The following is an 8,683-nucleotide window of genomic DNA, read 5'->3' on the forward strand; positions in this document are numbered from 1 at the left end:
GATTGAATTCACATACATGTAACTGATTGTTACAGTTCTCACAGACAACCTTGGATCTTCTTAAGTCCTACTGGACCTTATTTTAATCAAAGAACACTGTTCTTCTGAACAGTGTCTTAAATTAGTCATTTTACTCAGTTTTTCAGTGCTGAGTCGTTCTTTTGGGGAATTTTGAAAGAAACCTGATAGTAAATGTGGAGGCATGAGTCTCAGTAGGGATGTCCATACTTCCCTCTCCCCAGACTCTTCTTCCAGCTTTTCCAGGGGGATCCTGTGGCTTTCCCAGGCCGGTGAGAGATATAGTACCTCCAGGACGTCCTAGGTCTTCCCTGAGGCCTCTTCCCAGTAGGACATCACTGCATTCGCTGCACCGATCCGTCTGTCAATCTCAGGTTCTGTCCAGGGGTGGACAATAACGGAGTACATTTACTTAAGTACTGTAGTTAAGTACAGATTCTAAGGATTTTTACTTTACTCACATACTAGAATTATTTCATACTTATTACTCTTACTCGAATACATTTCCAAGGCAAAGATTTTTGCTGTTATTAGAATTAATTTCTGAGAAGCCTCATGAAAACCAGTTACTTTTAGGTTTGCCTGTTGTTGTTTTTTGTCAAGCCCCCCCCCAAAAAAAATGCAATTGGCCACACGCAGTGTTCGTCAAAGAAGGAAACCTATCACAGTACACATTCTCAACTGGGATTTACGTAGAAGCGGAAATACATCTTCCCCTACCCAATCAGCTCAAAACAAGACCGCGGTGGCGATGGTGACTGCTGAAGAAGCCTCTGTTGAATCTGATGAACTTGATGAGCCGGAGTTTTATGAGGCGGATGAAGAAAACCCATGGCCTCATCTTAAAGATATGTTCGAGTTTGTAGAAGTGAAAAAAGACAACGTGGACTCAGACAAGAAAAAGTACATTTTCAAATGCTTATTGTGTTTGCCAAAGAAAAACTGTCAAAAGTCACACCTAGAGACCTCTGGTCACTTAATTTTACAGTACTACAGACTGACAGAGACATACAGACTGGGGGGGGGGGGCAGACAGTCTGGGGGAGACATATATTGTGGTCCTGGGATACGTCCTTCCTGTAAACATTGAGTTGTTGAAAGCAGAGATTTAGTTTGTTGTAGAGCAGTGGTTCTCAACCAGTAGGCCACTACTGTGTCCTTTAGGGGTTCCGGTTGGTCCCCAGTTAAACGAGTTGGTTGGGCCTGTATGGCTCCATTTGGTCTTGTGTGGAAGGGGGGAATTGTTTAATAAAATGTGAAAATGACTCAAGTACTGGGGTCAAGTACTCTGTCCATCTCTGGTTCTGTCCTTCCTTCTCGCGTGAGAAAGATCCCAAGATGCTTGAAGTCCTCCACTTAGCGCAAATACCGGAAAGAGTAGTCCACCTTTTTCTGGTGGACTTGGATTTGGATGCACTGACCCTCATCCCACTCACTTTGCAGATTAAACAAGTGTGTCTGAAAAAATACGGCATTTCAGCCATGTTTCAAAAATACTCATGTATAAACTCACAGGTTCCGAACAGTTTTGCTTTCAAAAATAGTTCATTATGACAGGACTGCAAGCCAGTCAGAAGTCATAATAAATACTGTTATCTACAATGTACACATTTAGAATTGTTAAAAGAAAACTAAAAACATGTCAGATCTGACGCTGGTTCATAAACTAAAAATAGCAGCACATTTCATTTCGACCATACAATGTTCTGTGAAGCGTCCTCTTGTGGGATGAGCTTACACTGACACTATAGCCCCTAACATGTTGGTGGCCTCATAACATAACTATAACATTAAAGATTAATTGTAAATAAAAAAGGCATATTCCAACCAATGGAATAATTTTGTGTATTTTTTCACGGGCATGCGGACACAATGTTAATAAATGTTCATTTGACTTTATTATAGTCTGATTTTGAAGTGTTATAACCAGGCTACATAAAAATGTCAGCCTGATAGCTAATGTTCTTAAAACCTGCTGTGTATTAAAGAAAAAAAAAACCTGTCATGATGGCAGCGTTTGAAGGTTGTCAGTGTTTGCTGGGTTGAAGCGCCCCCTGGTGGCAGCTTTAAGGGTTGGCAGAGTTTTTCTTGAACCAAGTGACCAAGGTACTTTTTTTTTTTTTTAATTTAGCGTTTGCCATTCAGCCAGAATGAAAAAAATTAAACAAAACACTAAAACAAAAAAACAAAACCACAAAACACTAGAGACAGGCTTAGGAGAAACTGCAACTGCAAGAACAACAGGAGAGAGGTGGGCGTTTTTCAGGGCATCCGACTTAAAACTTTTGCCAAATCAAACATGCAAATCAAATCTATGACTTCCATCACTGAATTACATGTTTGCATTATGTTTGTATGTTTAAACATTACCATCTGTTCCATCGAAGGGATGACTGAGGATTCCACCGGTCCTAATGAGGAAAATGAGATTCAAATATCAGCACAAGGAGAGAAGTCCAGCTTGGATGCTTGTGAAGATATCTTCAAGAGTACTCATCAGAAGAGCAAAGACATATTGCAGAACAGACATTACAGGCAAAAAAATGGATGCTTTGGCACATTCAATGGATACAGTGGGATGCATACATATCAGTTGAAGTATAAATTGTATGATTTATATCAATGTCAGATGTCTCTCCAGTCAATTAACATGTGGACCTGCATACAGTATTTGCCTTTTGTTAAAGAGAAATCTATGGCAATAATGGACGTGCTTGAAGATTATTAGTTGTATTGTACAGAAGAAAATTAGTTGCTAAATGAAAGTCAAGGGGTCCATTCAGAGGATCATCAACTGTGTGTGTTTAATATGACTGGGAAGACTGAAGGCAGGGAATGGCCCAAATGCTCACAGTATCACTAAAGGGATTAATTGTTAAAAAGATGTCTCTAGCCAATGTCTCTTTTGGAAGGACATAAAATAGTAGATATGCTGCATCACATGTTTGCGTGAACATCGACTCGTCTTCAATATGTCGTAACTCCAGCAGCCTCGGCCCATTAAGTACTCTGCATCTCCTTGCCAACCCTGTAGCTGAGAATCTTGTTCCAGTCGATCTTGGTGCAGGTGATTGGGAGTTGTCTGCGTAAAGCTTTGAACGTGGTTCCTGACATGGTCTGATAGTTCTCACCGATAGCCACCTGAAAACACAGAGACAGGCGTCAGGGCATGACAACAGGACATTTCATGAAAAAAAGCCCCCCAAATGTGTGACAAATGTAAATGGAGTGGAAAAAAATAGCTGTCATTATTTTGTATGCATACATTCACACATAAAATTTTGGACAACTACAGCTAATGTGATCAGGGAGACATGTAGGAGAGTACTTGGTGTGTCATCTGGAAGGAAAGTAGATCAGGAGACTTGGTGGTGGAATGAGGAGGTACAGAAGTGTATACAGAGAAAGAGGTTAGATAAGAAGTGGGACACTGAGAGGACTGAGGAGAGTAGACAGGAGTACAGGGAGATGCAGTGTAAGGTGAAGGTAGAGGTAGCAAAGGCCGAACAAGAAGCTTATGATGACTTGTATGCTAGGTTGGACAGTAAGGAGGGAGAGACTGATCTATACCGGTTGGCAAGACAGAGAGACAGAGATGGGAAGGACGTGCAGCAGGTTAGGGTGATTAAGGATATGGATGGAAGTCTATTGACAGGTGCCAGTAGTGTGATGGGAAGATGGAAAGAGTACTTTGAAGAATTGCTGAACGTGGAAAATGAGAGAGAACAAAGACTAGAAGAGGTGACTGTTGTGGACCAGGAAGTAGCAAAGATTAGTCAGGATGAAGTGAGGAGGGCATTGAAGAGGATGAAGAGTGGAAAGGCAGTCGGTCCTGATGATATACCTGTAGAGGTTTGGAAGTGTCTAGGAGAGGTGGCAGTAGAGTTTCTGACTGGGTTGTTCAACAGGATCTTAGATAGTGAGAAGATGCCTGAGGAATGAAGGAGAAATGTGCTGGTGCCCGTTTTTAAGAACAAGGGAGACGTGCAGACTTGTGGCAACTACAGAGGAATAAAGCTGATGAGCCATACAATGAAGTTATGGGAGAGAGTAGTGGAAGCTGGACTAAGGGCAGAAGTGAACATTTGTGAGCAGCAGTATGGTTTCATGCCAAAAAAGAGTACTACAGATGCAGTATTTGCTTTGAGGATGTTGATAGAGAAGCACAGAGAAGGCCAGAGGGAGCTGCATTGTGTTTTTGTAGATCTGGAGAAAGCTGATGACAGGGTGCCCAGAGAGGAACTGTGGTATTGTATGAGGAAGTCTGGAGTGGCAGAGAAGTATGTTAGATCGGTACAGGACATGTATGACAGACGAGGTTAGACAGGAATCTCCATGGACTATGATGTTTGCATATGACATTGTGATCTGCAGTGGGAGCAGGGAAGAGGTGGAGGAGAGGCTAGAGAGGTGGAGGTTTGTCCTGGAAAGGAGAGGAATGAAGGTTAGCCGCAGTAAGACAGAGTACATGTGTGTGGATGAGAGGGACCCAAGTGGAAGAGTGAGGTTACAGGGAGAAGAGATCAAGAAGGTGGAGGATTTTAAGTACTTAGGCTCAACAGTCCAGAGCAATGGAGAGTGTGGAAAAGAGGTGAAGAAGCGTGTCCAGGCAGGATGGAACGGGTGGAGGAAAGTGTCAGGTGTGATGTGTGATAGAAGAGTTTCAGCTAAAATGAAAGGAAAGGTGTACAAAACTGTGGTGAGACCAGCGATGTTGTTTGGTCTAGAGACAGTGTCACTGAGGAAAAGACAGGAGACAGAGCTGGAGGTAGCAGAGATGAAGATGCTGAGGTTCTCTCTGGGAGTGACCAGGATGGATAGGATCAGGAATGAGTACATCAAGGGACAGCACATGTTAGAGGTTCTGGAGATAAAGTCAGAGAGGCCAGACTGAGATGGTTTGGACATGTCCAGAGGAGAGATAGTGAATATGTTGGTAGAAGGATGCTGAGTTTTGAACTGCCAGGCAGGAGGCCTAGAGGAAGACCAAAGAGGAGGTTTATGGATGTAGTGAAACAGGACATGAAGGTAGTTGGTGTGAGAGAAGAGGATGCAGAAGACAGGGTTAGATGGAGGAAATTGATTCGCTCTGGCGACCCCTGAAGGGAAAAGCTGAAAGGAAAAGAAGACATCATACATACAATCAAAGAAGTGTTTTGTTTTTTTTATTTTGAAGACCGATATCAATCAAGGGATGTTGTTGGTGTGTTGTGGTGAAACTCTCACCCCTGAGCTGAACCGGATATCAATCTAGCCAACAACTACTGACAGTCACTCTAAACTATTTCATTACTTCATGATTGACCAGAAAACACAAACAGAGGTTGAACTCTGCAACGACTTTGGGATACTTTTCACAGAAATACAACATATATTGTAAGTTACTTCACAAAGCTTGTATTAGCATTCAAACACTTGTTTGCTAAAATTACATCATTACATCAAACATCAAGACTTTATTGATAAACAACATGATGACAAAATGAGTCGTCTTTGTGGGAATGGAGGCAGCAGCACAACATTGTCATGACTCTCTGAAAGAATCCATGAAAACTCTTCTGGTTTTCTGTGTCACTGTAACGTTTGCAACTTGAATAAATAATGAATTCAGAGTTATTTAACATTAGTAGTTACATATTTTACATTGTATTGACTTCCATTTAGTTCCATTTTTAAGTTACATCTGGCCGTTTGAGAACATTATGCTGATGTGGGCCTCGGTGAAAATGAATTTGACACACATGGTATAAGGTGTGAACATGCCGAGGCAACTCAACGGAAATAACCAGATTGTTTTATTGAAAGGTGATCACTTTCCAGTTTCTCTCTCACAGAAATACAACATATATTATCACTCGCTTGCAAGGCTTGTATAGTATTAGCATTCAAACATTTGCTTGCTAAAATTACATCAAACATCAAGACTTTACTGAAAACAATAAAGTCTTCTAGATTAGACTACTGTACTTCTTTATTATCAGGCTGTTTAAGTTCTTCTATTAGGATTTTACAATTAGCTCAGAATGCTGCTGTGCTTACTAACTGGATCTGGGAAGAGAGAGCACACATATTTTTATTGTGTGTCTGCTCCCACTGCACCGGAGAAAAGAAGGACAGGTGGAGTCATCCCTCTGCTCACTGCGGATGATGCATGATCAGCATTCTTTACACACTGTGATGTAACACACACTGTCAGCAGGAGCATATTTGAGAAACGATTCCATTGAGTCCATCAATCATTTTCTCGTTGATTCATTCATTTCACCCACACTGGGAATCTCTGATATTATTGAAGCATCCGACATTATTATAGCCTCAACTTTCAAGATAACTCATGAATAGGGTTTCTTAATTTAGTTTTTTTTACAAAGTGTTACAACCCAGCTTGTTAAAAAAGTGTTATAACAGGTAAAAACAGATGCAAAAGGGTCAAAATAAAATTATTTAATGAACCAAAGACTGTTTGAAGCCCAACACAGAGGGAAGGTGTTCACAATTGAAAAAATGCCCAAAGGATGCTGCTCAGACAAACAAAGGAATGTAACCAAAAGAGGACTGACAAATTTGTCTATGGATTAAAAGTGAAAACAAAACCTACAAGTCCTCTAATTACAGTCGTAAAATAAAATGGTGAGCAGCACCCCTACTCCTAATGCCTAACACAATCACTACACCCCTGTAGTGAGGTTTCCTCTGACATGGTGCTCCAAACTCTGGAGGGCTTTTTTGTCTAAGCCACTGCTCCGGAGCCATGCTGTTGGGGGTGTTTATGCTCCTGGTAGGGTCTCCCTTGGCAAACAGGTCCTGGGCCAGACTAAGAGCAGTCTCAAAATCCCAATGAGTACCTCTCCCTAGAACTGCCACCATATTGTGGTGGGGGAGGTTGAGTGCCCGAATGATCCCAGGATCTATGTTGTCAGAGGGCCTTATGGTCCTGGTAGGGTCTCCCTTCTTGGAATGTCTGGCAGGGGTACTAAATAGTGCTCCGACTGGGCACTCCATTGTTCTTCTTGGGGACTTCAACGCTCACATTGGCAATGAAAGTGAGACCATGAAATGGGTGATTGGGATAAGGGACACCTTGGGGAACGTGTCAACCAAGATAATCTCTGCACATCAAGTCTCTGGATGCGTAGGAATTGCCTTGGTTGACATGTCTCTGTAACATTGCATGGCGGTCGGGGACAGTACCTCTGGATAGGCAGACCGGGGTGGTGGTCCTGCTTTTCAAAAAGGGGGACCAGAGAGTGCGTTCCAACTACAGGGGGATCACACTCCTCAGCCTACTGGGAAAAGTCTAGTCCAGGGTACTGTAGAGGAGGATCAGACATATAGTCAAACCGTGGATTCAGGATGAACAATGTAGTTTTCGTCCCAGTTGCAAAACACTGGACCAGCTCTACACTCTCCATTGAGTACTCGAGGAATCGTGGGAGTTTGCCCAACCAGTCCACATGTGTTTTGCTGATCTGAACAAGGCATGTGGGGAGTGTACAGGAGTATTGGGTCTTTGACTCTTTGCTGAGGGCTGTCCTTCTCACCTTTCTGGCGAGAGCCTCCAGAAATGCCACTGCTGATGCCATCGTGGAGGTGTAACAGTACCTGTCAGCACCTCTACTTGATCTTTGGATCCTTTGGCTTATTGGCCAGAACAAGGAAGCTCATATCTGAACTTGTGCCACCTTGCAAACCAGTACCTGGCAACACCAGTGTCCTCTGTGCCCTGTGTATTCTCCAAAGCTGGGGAAATAGTGTCCATGAAAAAGAATTGCCTCAAACCCTCGACGGTGGAAAAAACTATTGTTTTCAAATAAAAATACATAAGCACCCCCAGTTCCCCCAAACACTATGAAAACAAAATGTTAGAAAAAATATATAAGAATATAAATATACTCATACAAATAATGATAGAAAACAGGTCAGTACTGAGATTATTTATCTCACAATATAGATCTTGGTTTTTTTTTCCAGTGGCCCTAATCCATTTATGTAAATCACGCACACAAATACATATGTATGTGTTTATTTTACAGATACATGCAAAAACATGTTGTAATCTACATGTAATCTCTCTGTAATCTCTTACTGCTTCATTGGACACTGCAAGAATCAATCATTGATTAATTTTCTATTGTGTATGGCTAAAATAGAGCAAGAAAGTATAAACACATTAATTAAAGTTATATTCAGTTTTAGTCAGAAGATTTATACAACCCAGGGAACCTCATAGTGCTGCTTTCTGGGGTCATCGACTGTTTTGTGGCTGCAGTACAACTACCTTGCCAGCAGAGGACGCCCACATTCTGAATGAACAAAGCTTCGAATAACGAACCAATTTTCAACACAACTGTTCAAAAGAGTTTAAAGCCTCATGAAGTCTCATTTGGACATAATTACCTGCCTGCAACTGACGGGTGACTAACTTGGCCCACTCTTCCACAATGTGGTCATGAATATGGTCGCAAAGCATCATCTCACAGGGTGAAACAAAAAAAACTGTCCATGAAGGAACAGCCACCATGTCTGCACAGCTGAACAGCACTGTATTTGAAGGCTTCCTCTCTGATTGAAGATCTGGGATTGGAGCACTCCAAGGGAAGCATGCCACACCAATCAGGAGCCAGGAATGCAACCTGAGGAGTGGGAGGAGCCAAAGTTGAGAGGC

The sequence above is a fragment of the Antennarius striatus genome, chromosome 5, assembly GCF_040054535.1.
Source record: "Antennarius striatus isolate MH-2024 chromosome 5, ASM4005453v1, whole genome shotgun sequence".
Lineage (NCBI taxonomy): Eukaryota > Metazoa > Chordata > Actinopteri > Lophiiformes > Antennariidae > Antennarius > Antennarius striatus.